This window comes from Danio rerio, chromosome 22 (genome assembly GCF_049306965.1).
Source record: "Danio rerio strain Tuebingen ecotype United States chromosome 22, GRCz12tu, whole genome shotgun sequence".
NCBI lineage: Eukaryota > Metazoa > Chordata > Actinopteri > Cypriniformes > Danionidae > Danio > Danio rerio.
The window spans coordinates 9,022,657-9,040,132 of record NC_133197.1 but is presented as its reverse complement, the minus strand read 5'-3'; the positions used below and the strand labels follow the sequence as shown (position 1 = coordinate 9,040,132).

At 37.0% G+C, this 17,476-nt stretch overlaps 1 protein-coding gene and 1 long non-coding RNA gene across 4 annotated transcripts in view; both read right to left on the bottom strand.

Annotated features, from left to right (window-relative positions):
• LOC568664 (uncharacterized) overlaps positions 1 to 17,476 on the bottom strand; it is a 208,162-nt gene that overhangs the window by 63,863 nt on the left and 126,823 nt on the right. The gene's annotated exons all lie outside the window — the stretch shown is intronic.
• Positions 1,941 to 17,207, bottom strand: LOC141380174 (uncharacterized). 3 transcript variants are annotated; one of them, XR_012397764.1, is made up of 4 exons: positions 16,285 to 17,207; positions 16,080 to 16,178; positions 11,286 to 11,414; positions 1,941 to 2,018 (listed from the first exon to the last, which is right to left on the bottom strand). It is a non-coding gene; the product is annotated as an uncharacterized lncRNA (long non-coding RNA). The 3 variants fall into 3 exon arrangements; XR_012397765.1 differs by lacking the exons at positions 16,080 to 16,178; positions 16,285 to 17,207 and adding an exon at positions 13,021 to 13,317; XR_012397763.1 differs by lacking the exons at positions 16,080 to 16,178; positions 16,285 to 17,207 and adding an exon at positions 13,021 to 13,075 and having other exon boundaries at positions 11,286 to 11,411.

Here is a 17,476-nt window from a genome sequence, read left to right as displayed (position 1 = left end):
ACTAAACACCAAATTCTGTGACTTAACCCTGTGTTTTTCAAAAAGTTATATAAATAGCTATATATGACTCTGATATTAAATTTATTATACTAACAAGTGGTTGCTGATTCGACCCTCGCCTGGGTCAGCTGGTGTTTCTGTGTGGAGTTTGCATGTTCTCCCCGCGTTCACGAGGGTTTCCTCCAGGTGTTCCAGTTTCCCCCACGGACCAAAGACATGTGGTATAGATGAATTGGGTAGGCTTAATTGTCCGTGGTATATGAGTGTGAATAGATGTTTCTCAGAAATAGGTTGCAGCAGGAAGGGCATCTGCTGTGTAAAACATATGCTGGATAAGTTGGCGGTTCATTCTGCTGTGGCGACCCCATATTATTAAAGGAACTAAGCTGAAAATAAAATAAATGAATGAATACTAACAAGTGCTGAGCTTGAATCAGATGGAATCACAGCTTTATTTAGAGCTAACCATATTGCTACAAATTCTGCTGTATAAACTGCTGAGTTATTACTGACTCTTTTTGCTGCTTTAATTTTTAACTTTGGAATAATATGCAACACTTCTACCCTTCTTCTAATTCTTAGCGCATCTGTGTATATTTCAGTTGTTTCAATGTATTTTCCCTTAAATAATAAATTTTCCACTCTTTCACTGTCAATCTTTTTCTTTTAATATTTTAAAAAACAGCCATGCGGGAACTACTGGAAATACAGTGAGGGATAATGCAAGTGTGTCTAACTCCATAGTTGTTTTGTCATATTGCCCACACATAACATTTACAATGTTATTCTAATATGAAATGATTAATAACATTTTGTTCAATTTCTAATGGTAATCATGCCTAAAATGATAATAACGTAGTACAGACAACAACTAAGAATCCCAGACTCCATCTTGTTCAATCTCAGTCACGTTCGATGTCATTTATCATTCATTAGGCAAAAAAAAAAAAAAAATCATGATTCCCAAAAAAACAAGTTCCCCAAAAATAATGACAGATATTATCACTGCTAGGATTTGCCATAAATTCTGAAGTGATTCTTCATAGGTAGACTGAGTTGGCAAAAAAGGAGAGTAAATGTTGGTGACCACAAAATTATGAGAAAATAAGAACTGTCCAACTGTCCAGTCAAACTAAATCTCATCACAACACTTACAAGGTTTTTCTACATTATGAATCCTTGTATGTGTTTAAATGTCCCGATCGACCAAATCTAACAGTGAAAACACCTGTGAGGTCTGAATTCTCTGGGAAAGTCTGAGGGTGCGTCTCAATCAGCTCTCTTGTTCAGTAGTCAGGAGGGCAGTGATCAGGGCATCACTATTTGAACTGCGGTCTCAAAAGCAAAATTCTTCCAGTGCACTGAAATGTTAGCTCTCTGAAAATTCCCTCAATGCATCTTGAAAATAAGGTCACATCGATGCTCATTTAGACGCTTGCTTAGCAGAAGTTCAGAACTGTGAAACATAAATCACATGAAACAAATCATAAACATAATAACAAATGAGAGCCATTTTCAGAACCTTATGTATTTATTTATATCTAACATGAATTAACTAAGCTAGACAAGAACAATCCAGCAAACATTTATAATTGCCTAATGGTTGAAATTTTATGTTTAGTTACAAAAAACAATCAAATTATTTATCTTTTATGTACTTTTTAAAAATTTGTAAAATGAATGAATGAGCAATATTAAGTTGTTTATAAATTCCAGGTTTGATGTTGTACGATGAGGACGTCCTTACCAGTGCCAGATTCATGTACACGACCTACTGATCCATGACCTACTGATCCATGACGCACTGCTCACAGTTATATGGTCTTTCTCCAGTATAAGAGCGAATATGTATCTTAAGATTGTTTACCTGTGTGAAACTCTTCCCGCACTGATCACACGTGTACGGCTTCTCTCCTGTGTGGATCTTCATGTGATCTTTCAGGTTGGCTTTGTGTGTGAAACTCTTCCCACATTGATCACAGGGATGAAGCTTTTCTTCTTATTGTCCTCCATCAGGTCTAAAAGTCAAAGGAAAAAGGTTTAATTTACAGTAAATATTAACATTCATATTATTAGTTTTTTTTAAATATTATTTGCACATTTCATGTGTTGAAAATGATACTTGTCTGACCAACTACACAATTAACACAGCATTAAAAACTCTGCCATACTTTTGACCCTAATCTTTCTGATATTAAAAGTCAGAACATGAAAGTCTCAATGCTGGAAGTCATTCAAATAACAAAGACACTGCATGATGACACAAGGAAGGAGGATGGCATCATGGGGGTTGACATATGCATTTTTACAGCTGATGGAAACCATTTAGTCAAGCCTGTGTCAGAGATCATTAATGTAATCAAAACAATCAGAGATATTACTCACTGGATAAAAATCCTGTAAAATAAAGCTTTTGGACAACTTTAAATCTAGCTTGATCTAAAGTTGCTTTGTCTGCTATTATAATTCTGCTTTAATAAACAAAAAATGTGACTTTTTAAAATATCATACAATTATCAGCCCTCTGCCACTTTAGAAACATTGTCAAGTTATGGAATATGCTGTGTATTTCTGATGCTAAGACTATCATAATGCTCTGAGCTTCCTGTTCATCTTGTTTATTGTTCTTCGGTTTTCATTGTTCTCAATAAATATGCTTCAGGTGTATTAAAATCCAACTGCTCACATTCTAATTAACATTTTAAAGTGTGCAGTTTCTTTTCAACACAAATAGCTTAAGTGGCTCCAAGCAGGTTTTGGCTGCATTACAGTTTCATATCACTGCACTGTCCATTGTTTTGGTGTAGATTGAATCCTAATGCAGTTATTGTTCTTGATGTGAATTTGGGGCTTAATGCTTATTAACATATTTAAATTTTACATGCAATCATGGAAACAATAAAACTTGTCTATGTTCTTTTGCATATGTGTGTGGGTGACAAGGTGTTGTGCTGTTGCTAATGGATTTCATGCTGAAATGTTACGTAACAACAAAGCCAAAAATGTAGGTGAAGTTAATTAATGATTAATCCTTTTATATCATAAAGCAGGCGACCGACCTGTACTTTTAAAAAGTAGATATAATAGGCAAGGCAAGGCAAGGCAAGTTTATTTATATAGCACATTTCATACACAGTGACAATTCAAAGTGCTTTACATAAACAAGAATAAAAGAAACAAGTAAAAATAATAATAATAATAATAAAACTGATTAAAAAACATAAAAACAGGTAAAATGTGATATAAAAGAATGAAGAAGAAGAGAAAAACATAATAGTGCAATCTGTCGGACACAGCACAGTGCTCATTCAGTAAAGGCACAGCTAAACAGATGTGTTTTCAGTCTTGATTTGAATGTGCCTAATGTTGGAGCACATCTGATCATTTCTGGAAGCTGATTCCAGCAGCGGGGGGCATAGTGGCTAAAAGCCGATTCACCCTGCTTTGACTGAACTCTTCTAACTTCTAGTTTATATGATCCTAAAGATCTGAGTGGTCTGTTGGGTTTGTATTCAGTGAGCATATCTGTAATGTATTGAGGTCCTTGGCCATTTAGTGATTTATAGACCAGTAATAATACTTTAATGTCTATTCTGAATGTAACTGGGAGCCAGTGTAAAGACCTGAGGACAGGTGTGATGTGCTCTGATTTTCTGGTTCTGGTTAGAATTCTGGCTGCAGCGTTCTGGATGAGCTGCAACTGTCTGACTGTCTTTTTAGGAAGGCCAGTGAGGAGGCCGTTACAGTAATCCACCCTGCTGCTGATAAAAGCATGAACAAGTTTCTCTAAATCTTCACTAGAAACAAAGCATCTGATTCTTGCTATGTTTTTGAGATGATAGTATGCTGATTTACTGACTGCTTTGACATGACTATTGAAACGCAGATCTGACTCCAGATTCACACCAAGATTCTTGACCTTATTTTTTGTTGTTTGACCTTTAGTAACAAGGTACGCATTTACCTAGAAAACCTCATCTCTGTTCCCAAACGCAATCATTTCAGTTTTCTCTTTGTTTAACTGAAGAAAGTTTTGGCACATCCAATTGCTCATTTCATCAATGCATTGGCAGAGGGTGTCAATGGGGCTGTAGTCATTAGGCAGTAATGCTAAGTAGATCTGAGTGTCATCAGCATAGCTGTGGTAGGAGATTTGGTTCTTTCTCATTATTTGGCTCAGAGGGAGCATGTAAAGGTTGAACAGGAGAGGTGCCAGAATCGAGCCTTTTGGGACTCCACATGTCATGGGTGTCCACGTTGACCTATGGTCACCTATACTGACATGGTAACCTTTCCCTTCATAGTAAGATCTGAACCATTTGAGGACCATGCCAGACAGCCCAACCCAGTTTTCCAGTCTATCCAGAAGTATGCTGTGATCGACAGTGTCAAATGCAGCACTGAGATTGAGCAATACCAGCACTGTTAGCTTGCCTGAATCTGTATTTAGGCGTATATCATTGATTATCTTTATAAGAGCGCTCTCTGTACTGTGATGTGCTCTGAACCCAGATTGAAAATTGTCTAAACACCCCTTTAAGTTTAAAAACTTTTTAACCAGGTTAAAAACAACTTTTTCAATGACTTTGCCAATGAAAGGGAGATTTGAGATTGGCCTGTAATTGCTCAATAGGGTGTTATCCAAGTTGCTCTTCTTCAAGAGGGGTTTAACAACTGCAGTTTTAAGTGAGTTTGGAAAAATCCCTGAGAGAAGTGAAGCATTTACCACTTTTAGAAGATCCATTTCTAAACAGGTAAACAGCGTTTTGAAGAATGATGTGGGGAGCGTGTCAAGACTGCAGGTTGATGTTTTTATAGCTTGCACAGTCTCTTCTAAGATTGTACCATTAATTGCCATGAAATCAGACATAATGTCTGATTTCTTAAGTTGTGGTTGAGCTAGTTTGACTTCGACACAATTTGGCTGATTGGATGAGCTGATTGCCTTTCTGATATTATTGATCTTATCAGTGAAGAAATGAGCAAACTCATTACATTTGCTTTCAGAGAGGAGCTCACTTGGAATCCGACTGGGTGGGGGGATTGGGGGGTGGTTGTGAGTCTCTCTATCGTTGCAAAGAGTGTACGAGCATTATTTAAGTTGCTGTTTATAAGGCTTGAAAAGAAAGTCTGTCTAGCAGTGTTTAGTTCCACATTAACGCCATGAAGACTGTCTTTATAGATATTATAATGAACGGTAACGCTTTCTTTTACAACCCGCAAAGTACCGCGTAAGTACAGTGAAATTACAGTGTACTTTTCTGTACGTACTGTGTAAGTATAATGAACGTATGTGTAGGTATGAGGGAACAAACCGTAATGCTTGGGTAAAAAGGGGGTAACAACCAGATGTTCATCACGAAAATGACCGCGTAAGTACAGTGAAATAACGGTGTACTTTTCTGTACCTATAGTGTAAGTATAAATAACGTTTACGTAAGTATAAGGGAACAAACTGTAATGCTCGGGTAATAAGGGGATAACAACCAGATATTTAGCATAAAAGGTACCGCGTAAGTACAGTGAAATAACGTTGTACTTTTCTTTAAATTGCAAAAGAACAAACCATAATGTTTGCGTAAAAGGGGAGTAACAATAAGATATCCATCACGCAAAGAAGTATATTAAGTTTACGATGTACATTTCTTCAAGTATTGTATACATATAAAGAATTATGCAAGGATGGTGACTATTGCTATCTGCAAATGTACTGTATATGCACCTGCGTGAGTACATTAGTTCTCTTATTCAGTGCTTGGGTTTTATATGGGGTGTTTAATGAATAAAAGGTTTACAACCTGTGAAATTATGAACCCTTATTGTATACTGTGTGTATTTTAAATCTGCAATTCAATATAAAATATATTTCCAAACACTACTTACCTTATGTTTACTCGTCGATCTCACCAAAGCCATCAATGTCTCCATAACTCACTATCAACAAATAACTTTGCATGACATAGGCCTACCGTCAGGGTTCAATGCAGATTAAAACAGGCTCGCATCTTTACTGCTGTTGCACAGGGGGGCTAACTGTTGCATTTCAGTAAATGTATAGCTGATGCTTTATAGAAAAATCTAGTAATTTGGTCTTCAATCAATAAAAACTGCTGCTGTAGTTTACTCTGTTCTTAGTGTTCAAGTATACACTAGTATGTTAAAGTTCAGCTTCTTCCCTCTTTGTTCCCTGTAGTTAAAGGGTAAATACAGTATTTGTTCCCTCCTTGTTCCCTGTACTTACAGGGTAAATACCACATTTGAGGGTTGTAAATTAAAGTGAAGCTTTGTTCCTCTCTTGTTACCTCCTTGTTCCCTGTACTTACAGGGTAAATACCACATTTGAGGGTTGTAAATTAAAGTGAAGCTTTGTTCCTCTCTTGTTACCTCCTTGTTCCCTGTACTTACAGGGTAAATACCACATTTGAGGGTTGTAAATTAAAGTGAAGCTTTGTTCCTCTCTTGTTACCTCCTTGTTCCCTGTACTTACAGGGTAAATACCACATTTGAGGGTTGTAAATTAAAGTGAAGCTTTGTTCCTCTCTTGTTACCTGTACTTACAGGGTAAATACCACATTTGAGGGTTGTAAATTAAAGTGAAGCTTTGTTCCTCTCTTGTTACCTGTAGTTAAAGGGTAAATACAACATTTGTTGCCCCCTTGTTCCCTTTAGTTTACAATGTAAAATCTTGAAGGCAGTGAAATAAATATACAAACACACAATATATTTCTTCTTTACTTTGTAACCTTTATTTTAATAAATAAGCATTTTAAAAGACTTCATATTAATCAAACATTGTCTTGTCTATCATTGCCTATACTCATTCATTTTCTCTTCGGCTTTGTCCATATATCAATACCCCCCCCCCCCCCCCCCCCAATTACTAGTAACGTTTGCCTAGGACTTTAGCACAGTAGCCTACTATTTAAGCCTTTTCCCCTCTGCGCTTTAATTATTATCACTATAAATAATCACAATCTCCCATATGATCTGATGATAGTACTTTTGTTTGATAGTAATGTATAGTGTCTGTATGGTATCTGTAAATGTTTAGTGTGTGAAATTGTTGGACAACCACTACACACACATTAAACAGGAAAATAAACATGTTATAGCTTACTAAAAGCCTTTCTGTCTGTTTATATATTTTATATAAATGCAGAGCAGCAAGACCCATGGGATTTCATCAGCCACTCACCATCAGAGTCCTCAGTAGAAGCTGAGAAGAGCAGAAGAGGAAGCCAAGCAAGAGATGCCAGAAAAAAGGGGGAAGGAAATAATGTGTTATTTTGCTGTTTGAGTATAGGCAGGCGCAGTGGGTAGCACAATCGCCTCACAGCAAGAAGGTCGCTGGTTCGAGCCTCGGCTGGGTCAGTTGGCGTTTCTGTGTGGAGTTTGCATGTTCTCCCCATGTTAGCGTGGGTTTCCTCCGGGTGCTCCCACAAGTCCAAAAATATGTGGTGACATTGGGTAAGGTAAAATTGTCCGTAGTGTATGTGTGTGAATGAGTATGTATGGATGTTTCCCAGTGATGGGTTGCAGCTGGGTGGCAACACGGTGGCACAGTAGGTAGTGCTGTTTCCTCACATCAAGAAGGTTTCTGCATGGAGTTCTCCCTGCGTTCGCGTGGGTTTCCTCCGGGTGCTCCGGTTTCCCTCACAGTCCAAAGACATGCGGTACAGGTGAATTGGGTAGACTAAATTGTCCGTAGTGAATGCGTGTGAGTGAGTGTGTATGGATGTTTCCCAGAGATGGGTTGCAGCTGGAAGGGCATCCACTGCGTAAAACATATGCTGGATAAGATGGTGGTTTATTCCACTGTGGCGACCCCAGATTAACAAAAGGACAAAGCCGAAGAGAAAATGAATGAGTATAGGCAATGATAGACAAGACAATGTTTGATTAATATGAAGTCTTTTAAAATGCTTATTTATTAAAATAAAGGTTACAAAGTAAAGAAGAAATATATTGTGTGTTTGTATATTTATTTCACTGCCTTCAAGATTTTACATTGTAAACTAAAGGGAACAAGGGGGGAACAAATGTTGTATTTACCCTTTAACTACAGGTAACAAGAGAGGAACAAAGCTTCACTTTAATTTACAACCCTCAAATGTGGTATTTACCCTGTAAGTACAGGGAACAAGAGAGGAACAAAGCTTCACTTTAATTTACAACCCTCAAATGTGGTATTTACCCTGTAAGTACAGGGAACAAGAGAGGAACAAAGCTTCACTTTAATTTACAACCCTCAAATGTGGTATTTACCCTGTAAGTACAGGGAACAAGGAGGTAACAAGAGAGGAACAAAGCTTCACTTTAATTTACAACCCTCAAATGTGGTATTTACCCTGTAAGTACAGGGAACAAGGAGGTAACAAGAGAGGAACAAAGCTTCACTTTAATTTACAACCCTCAAATGTGGTATTTACCCTGTAAGTACAGGGAACAAGGAAGGAACAAATACTGTATTTACCCTTTAACTACAGGGAACAAAGAGGGAAGAAGCTGAACTTTAACATACTAGTGTATACTTGAACACTAAGAACAGAGTAAACTACAGCAGCAGTTTTTATTGATTGAAGACCAAATTACTAGATTTTTCTATAAAGCATCAGCTATACATTTACTGAAATGCAACAGTTAGCCCCCCTGTGCAACAGCAGTAAAGATGCGAGCCTGTTTTAATCTGCATTGAACCCTGACGGTAGGCCTATGTCATGCAAAGTTATTTGTTGATAGTGAGTTATGGAGACATTGATGGCTTTGGTGAGATCGACGAGTAAACATAAGGTAAGTAGTGTTTGGAAATATATTTTATATTGAATTGCAGATTTAAAATACATACAGTATACAATAAGGGTTCATAATTTCACAGGTTGTAAACCTTTTATTCATTAAACACCCCATATAAAACCCAAGCACTGAATAAGAGAACTAATGTACTCACGCAGGTGCATATACAGTACATTTGCAGATAGCAATAGGTTGTCACCATCCTTGCATAATTCTTTATATGTATACAATACTTGAAGAAATGTACATCGTAAACTTAATATACTTCTTTGCGTGATGGATATCTTATTGTTACTCCCCTTTTACGCAAACATTATGGTTTGTTCTTTTGCAATTTAAAGAAAAGTACAACGTTATTTCACTGTACTTACGCGGTACCTTTTATGCTAAATATCTGGTTGTTATCCCCTTATTACCCGAGCATTACAGTTTGTTCCCTTATACTTACGTAAACGTTATTTATACTTACACTATAGGTACAGAAAAGTACACCGTTATTTCACTGTACTTACGCGGTCATTTTCGTGATGAACATCTGGTTGTTACCCCCTTTTTACTCAAGCATTACGGTTTGTTCCCTCATACCTACACATACGTTCATTATACTTACACAGTACGTACAGAAAAGTACACTGTAATTTCACTGTACTTACGCGGTACTTTGCGGGTTGTAAAAGAAAGCGTTACCTAATGAACTACTAGTTTTGTCTTTCTCCACATACGCTCAGCTTTTCTGCATTGTCTTTTCATCATTTGTACTCTCTGGGACCTTGTCCAAGATCCCTTTTGCCTGCCAGTCATCCTCTTGACTTTAACAGGAGCGACGTCATCTATAATTTTAATTTTAGAGTTAAACAAATCAAGGAGAGAATCAACAGAATCTGCAGATATACTTGGTGCTAGCGATATGGCCTTCATAAACTGCTCACTAGTGTTCTCATTTATGCATCTCTTTCTGATAGAGACAGATCTGTCTTTAATAGCTGGAGTGATCAATATATCAAAAAAGATACAGAAATGATCAGATAGTGCCACATCCTTAACAACAGTCGATGAAATGTCTAAACCCTTAGTTATAAGTAGATCAAGAGTGTGTCCACGATTGTGTGTGGGTCCTTGAACATGCTGAGTCAGATCAAAAGTGTTAAAAACAGTCATCAGTTCTTTTACAGCATTGATTTCTGGATTATCAATGTGAATATTAAAATCCCCAGCAATACTAAAATAATCAAATTCAGAGGTTACTATTGATAACAGCTCTGTAAAATCATCAATAAAAGCTGGAGAATATTTTGGAGGTCTGTAGATAATGATCAGTAAGATCAATTAGCTCTGCAAACAGTCAAAAAGTCAACGTTTAAAGGAGCTGCTTCATTCAGAACTGCTGCACAACTGTCATCTAGCCAAGTTTCATTTAAAAGCATAAAATCAAGGCAATTTGTGTTGATAAAATCACTGACTAAAAGAGACTTATTGTTGAGTGATCTGATGTTTAAAAGTGCTAACTTAACAGTTTTAGCTGTTTTTTCTACAGAAGTCTCAGATATACATTTAATAGACACTAGATTTGAATTATTTGCTTTACGGCCAAAAGAAGTCTTTGGTTTTCTGTCACTTGACACAACACATATCTGCTTAGAGAAAGCTACAGACACACTGGGTTCCTGCTTGTTCTGAAAACATTTGATAAAGACACTGTTATCTAAGCAGGCCCCCGACACACATCACAGAGAGCTCTTGTGTTCACCAGCTGAAGATGGGGCGTTGTTGTTTGGGCCCTGGCGGTGTGGCAAAAATCGGAGGGCTCTTCCAGGTGGGCTCATAGGTGGTTGTGGATCAGGTTGATAACTGGGGGCTTGTGATTTGGTTGATAACTGGGGGCTTGTGGCAATGGAGTTTGAAAGCAATAGCAGTATTAAAAACAAACATTTTACTCAACCTGATGTGGCCTACTCAACCAGTTGTGGCCTAATGGTTAGAAAGTTGGATTTGTAGTTAAAAGCTTGCAGGTTTAAATCCTGGTCCTGGCAGTAATGAACTGAACTCTCTCCATCTTCCATACCCAGCCGAGGTGTATCATGTATCATTATGAGTTGTACATGACTTTAAATAAATTATGCACTAAACCCATTTATCTCTGAAGCATGTAAATTTGAAGCCATTTAGTCTTAAAACCCTCCTTTTTTTTTTTTTTTATCGTACAATGTTTAAAATCTGCAATGTCCAAACTAGGTCCTGGGGCGGCGATGCAAGGTTAGCTTCAACTCAACACACTTATTTGGAAGCATCTTAAACTAGCAAGAACTTAATTATCAGGGGTGTTTAGCTGAAGTAGAAGCTAAACTCTGCAGGACACCGGCCCTCCAGAACTGAGACTGTACACCCCCTGTTTAGAACAGTTTTACACAGCTATTTTCATAGCAATGGTGAAAAAAAATATTGCTTAAATAAAGGGCTATTTTACAGCTTGTTCTTTGAAAACAGCAGCATACCTCTGCGTCTCTAAATGATTCATCATTCATTGGCCTTTTCTTCATTCCTCTGATAAAACTCATCAGCTCAGTGCTGGTATTTTTGCACCTGGTACCTGGGCGGTCTCTGAGATGAAGATCATGACACTTCTGAGAGAGAAACGAGAAAAAATTGCATGAAATGTTAACAAACAAGCAATACAAAAATAAAATATGCTTCAAATATTTTGTTTGTATCACTTCATATCAAGTTATGCAGCTTGAAAACTACAATATGAATTAACGGAAACATTTTACGACATGGGTGCACTAATTTGCATTAAATAATGCTTAACTAATGCACTGATAATCATGTGTTAATGCAGGGGTGTCCAAACTAGGTCCTGGAGGGCCAGTGTCCTGCTGAGTTTAGCTCTAACTTGCTTCAACACACCTGCCTGTAGATTCTAGTACATCCAATAAAAGTGTGGACACCCCTGGTTAATATGTAACTCAAGAAAAATAAGTTTAATTTCCAAATGTAATTGTTTAGTTTCTGTAGTACTCTCAATTGAAAGCTACTGTTAAATAGACCTACTTTACCTAAAATATTTTTTTATTAATTATAAAACAACTTTTAGTAACTTACAGAAATAAACTGAATTTTGCACCAAACTTTTCTCTTATTACATTTCATATAATCACAGTGCAAGCTACCTTTTGCCATCTGCAAAACCCACACCATATATCCTAATTTTCATTGTGAATTAGTTACCCATATACTTCAACGAGGCCAATAAATTAACAGAACCCTTTAAATTTACTATATACTGTATTGTACTGTACTCTTATTATAAAAGTAATTTTGTAAAAAAAAATTAACAAATAAAAAATTATATATATTCATTCATTTTCTTTTCGGCTTAGTCCCTCTATTAATCTGGGCTCGCCACAGCGGAATGAACCGCCAACTTATCCAGCACATATTTCACACAGCAGATGCCCTTCCAGCTGCAACCAATCTCTGGGAAACATCCACACCAACACACACACACACACACACACTCATACACTACGGACAATTTAGCCTACCCAATTCACCTGTACCACATGTCTTTGGACTGTGGGGGAAACCGGAGCACCCGGAGGAAACCCACGTGAATGCAGGGAGAACATGCAAACTCCACACAGAAATGCCAACTGAACCAAAGTTCGAAACAGCGACCCAGCAACCTTCTTGCTGTGAGGCGACAGCACTACCTACTGTGCCACTGATATATATATATATATATATATATATATATATATATATATATATATATATATATATATATACACACACACACACACATTACATTTGACAGATGTGACAGAAAAAACTATCTGATGATAAAAAAACTTCAATAGATTTAAACAGTGAGAGCTGTTTTTTATCTGGGTTTCATCAAAAATAGATCACACTACCTTAAATTAAGTGACGTTGGCTGTGAAAGGAGCAAATTAAAGGTTTTAATAAAAATAAATAAATTAAATTTAGCAACACTGAGAGTTGTTAGATGAAATCTCGGTGATCTGTAATGATAAAGAAACTCTAAAAAGTAGTAAGCGTAAAAACCTTTTTAAAAATCATGTTTAAAAATGCATCATCAAAAATGCAATCTCTTATTGTTTCTTGATTGATTGCGTGGAACATATAAAAACATTGAATGGAAATCATGAAATCTCTTCATTATTCCCTTAAACATCTGTAATTATAGATTATTTCAGGTTTACTTACAGAAGTTCAGAGTGACTGTACAGAAAGAAACAGTATCCAGAGCTCTCAGTAAGACTTTTGGTCTGTGATGCAGTTCGAACACACCTTTATGTTTGTGACAGGACAAAGTTTGATTCCATCAGTAAAGTCAAAGTTCAGTGTTTGATAAAAAAAAATATCTGCTTTATCTGAAGATCTGTATACAAGATTTGTATTCATTAAAATGAATATGGATCTTTCAATTTTTATTTATTTATTTTTTTTACAATTACGATAATTTATTACAGTTAATGGCTAAACAATACTAGTTTGAACAACACTGGATAAATAATTTTTTTTTTCTTCATATTGAAAATGTTTTGTTTATTGTAAAATAAAAATAATAATTCTATAGTAAATGAATATAATTAATCTACTGTGGCAATTCTATAGTTTCTATGGTAACACAACAATTATAGTGATATAAACAAAATGGCCATACTTTATTTTTCTTCAACTCAAATAGGAATGCAGTTGCAGAGAACTTGAGTTAGGCACAGAGTTGAATTTGGTGTTGTTCCAATAGCAGGGACTGTTAAAAGTGAAAGTGTTCAAAATAGACAGTGTCTTTATGAGAAGCATAGTAGCCATTTTAAATGAATGGCTACAGAGCCACTGATCATTTAGTAGGCAAATAGCAGGCATGGCTTGTGCTCTTCACAGCTCATTAAATATCATTCTCACCCACAGATTATCAGTCGCTCGCAGAGGTTTGATCTGGTTGGAAGCCCTGAAAAAAGAGTATTAAATACTCCAGACTCCAGAGGACAGGAGCTTAAACAAAAATTTGTGCTTAGATTAAAAAGGGTCTGGTCTTCAGACTTGGACATTTAAGCAGCTTTAAGTAGGGTTTAGTTGAAGGTGATGGTCCATAGAAGTAAACGCATAATATTTAAGCTGTTCAAAAACAAATGATGAGTCATTGCAAAACTAGTGTCAGTTCTCTACATAAAGCGGACAATGTGAATATGCTGTTTGGACTTGCTACTACATTCCCACCCCCTTTGTCAATTCAATTTTAAAACAACATCTTGATTTATTTAAATTTAGAATGTTTAGTCTTGTCATTTTTGACATTTATAACTTTTTAAGAATGGTTGCGTCAACATCAAACATTTTATCCATATTAAAGCAATATTCATTGTAGTTCATCTTTTAACAGGATACAGAGAACAGGTTAAGACAATTGTACCATTGACTCAGTTCAGTTCATAAAACAAAATAACGACTTTATTCAATACTCCTCAGTGTGTCACAGTCAGACCACAGTCAGTATCACCTTTTCCTAAACGCTGAAAAATGCTCTTTTCAACAATCCTCCATTGAGTTCTTAGGACTCATGGTGAGCATGGCATAAAGATGGACAAGGAGAAGGTGGAAGCCATCACTTCTTAGCCACAACCTACATCTGTCAATGAACTCTAGAGATTCTTTGGGTTTGCCAATTCTTATCACAGATTTATTGCAAACTATAGTAATTTTCCTGTCATCTCAGAAGAAAGTCTAGGTCTCAACTAGAACAAGCTGTTGGAGCCTTTCATGCTCTGAGTGAAGCATTCACGCAGGCCCCCCTCCTGGTTAACCCCAATCCAGAACTGCCTTTCTCAGGGACACGGGGTACCACCAAGAATCCATCCATGTGCCTTTTTTCCTGCAAGTTCAGCCCGGCGGAAGCCAATTACAACGTCAAAAATCATTCTTTGCTATAATGTTGCAAAGTTCTTTGCTAGTTCTTTGCTATAATGTTGGTCTTGAAAGAATGGAGACATTGGCTGGAGGAATCACGGATTCACCGGAGGGTTTTTACCGATCATAAGAATCTGCAGTTCCTGCAAGAGGCCCACCGTCTCAACTCATGGCAAGCCAGGGTTATTGTTTACCCAATTCAACTTCTTAATTTTATATCTCAATTAAATTCAATTCATGTTTATTTATATAGCACTTTTCATAATGTAGATGGGGTCAAAGCAGCTTAATATAGTTCTGGTTAAGAAAAGTTGAGGTTCAGTTAATTTTAGTTCAGTGTGGTTTAAATTTTACTGCTGAAAGTTCAAACACTGAAGAGCAAAATCATTTTTGCGCAGCTCCACAAGTCCCGACCCAAGCAAGCCGGTGGAGAAGTGGCAAAGAGAAAAAAAAATAAACTTCACCAATTGACAACAATTAAGCCTTCTGTTAGGCACTACCATTATTCTTCTGGCCAAAAATCCTGTGTAGAGCTGCAGTCTAGGCGCCAGAGGCTGGATGTCCATCGTACAGGTGTGAGTAAGTCACCGGTGGATGGTCAAGCTGGCCCAAACTATCGATGCAGGGACTCGTCTGTCACGATGGTCTTTCAGGAATCAGTATCATGCACATCATTCCTCCATGACGACCACAGCATCAGTTCGAGATGCTGCCTGGTCCAGGATTACGGATACTCTGGGATCATATCTTCACAGATCTAATACCAAAATACCAAAGCAGATGCCCACTCCCGTATTCATGGACCAGAGATGCTCCCAAGAATCCTTAACTGATTATACCATCTCAATTGATCGCCAGTCCCATAGAATGGGAGACGCCTCTACTAGACTACCAGATCGGCCAGAAGGTGTGGCTATCTATGAGAGATATGCATCTCTGTCAGCCCTATAGGAAGTTGAATTCCTCATACTTTTGCTCATTTACAATCACTGAACGGATCACCCCAGTCACATACCGCCTCCGCCTAGAGTGCAAATTCCACCTCACATTTCATGTCTCCTTAAACCTTTCCACTCATCTGTCTCCACAGAACCTGGTCCTCGGTAACAAAGGCACTATCTATCAGACTCATGAGGTTTTGGATTCTAGACAGCATGAGGGAAGATTTGAGTATTTAGTGGACTAGGAAGGTTATGATCCAGAAGAAAGGTTGTAAGTACAAAGGGATGACATTCTGGATCCAGTTCTGTTGGTAGTGATCCATGCTTTACACCCAGATTGTCCTGACCTTTACCACACAGTCAGAGCAGGTTCTCTAAATGGTCAGTGTCAAACATTTTTTCCAAGTTACTCACCTCTCCTTGTCTCCAGTGTCTGCATCTCTCTCCTGGTGTTTTCTGTCCTGGTTCCTCATCGGGTCTTCGTTTGGTCTCTATGTCTGGTTCCCTATGTTCCTGGAAGCATACATAGATTCAAGCCCTCTCTGAATACTCCATCTGCAATCTGTTCTATGTCATTCTGTTTACCTGCCATCCTCTACTAAATAAACTGTATATTTACCTGGTTCTACATCCTTTCGCGACAGTGTCAGTATAGGGCGCATGTTCATGAGAGCTTAATGACATTCTGATTGAATCACTGAAGGCACATGGTCTGTTTTGTGGATGTTTTTTTCTTTGGACTGAAATGTTTTTTGGACTTTTTTTCTGAAAAAAAGACATTTTCTGAAATATCTCAGTTTGTGTTCTGAAGATGAACGAAGGTTTCAGAAGTTTGAAATGACATAAGGGTGAGTAACTAATACTAAATATTTTTTGGGTGAAAGATCCCTTTAAATCAGTTACTATGAAAGCGCTGGTTAAAATGCATATGACAGTAAATTTAAAATATAACAGTTAAACATGTTCTATTTGAGATGAAAAAGTTATTAAAATTGCACAAACGCAATTTTTTTGCAACGAGTATGCAAAAATTTTTTGCAACTGTTCTAATTATCAGATTTATGATTATTCATAATAAAATGACTTTAGCACAGCTCTTGCAGTATAAAAGTAAAGCAAATTACAATATTAAAAAGCAGCATTAATTCATAAATTTAAAATATATTTTGATATTGTTAATTCATAATTTGTATTACACAATCCATGTGTATAACAAATACGCATCGCAAATAAACTAGCAGTTAATATTCTGGAGCTCCCATGTAATTAGTAAACTAGAGTTTATCTAAGTCAATGTATCTTGGGCATACAGGCTAACTTGGAGAAAACGGCAGCTGAATACAGTACAATAACATCATCAGAACTGCTAAAACCAGATGTTAATTAAAATGACAATTTGCATACATTTTCTTGACAGAGGTATTGTAGACGAATAGGATAAACAAATTGCCATCCTAAAGCATATCACCAAAGAAGTTCTACAAGAATTGTTGGTAACATCAAGAGTGTTTTCCCATGCTCCGTTTACATATGCAGGTAACTGGCTTTAGAACACATCTACAGAGGCAAACAGACTAGTAAGCTTAAAACAAATATTTCAAATAATATTCTAAATATGTTTTTTTATTTCCTTTACTTTAGAGCAGTTTTTTTTCAACCACGTTCCAGGAGGACCACCAGCTCTACAGATTTCCCTTGTCTACTTAACCAGACACACCTGATTCAGATCATCAACACTTTAACAGAGACTGAAAGACCTGTAATGGGTGTGACAGACAAAGGAGATAATTAAAACATGCAGTGCTGGTGGT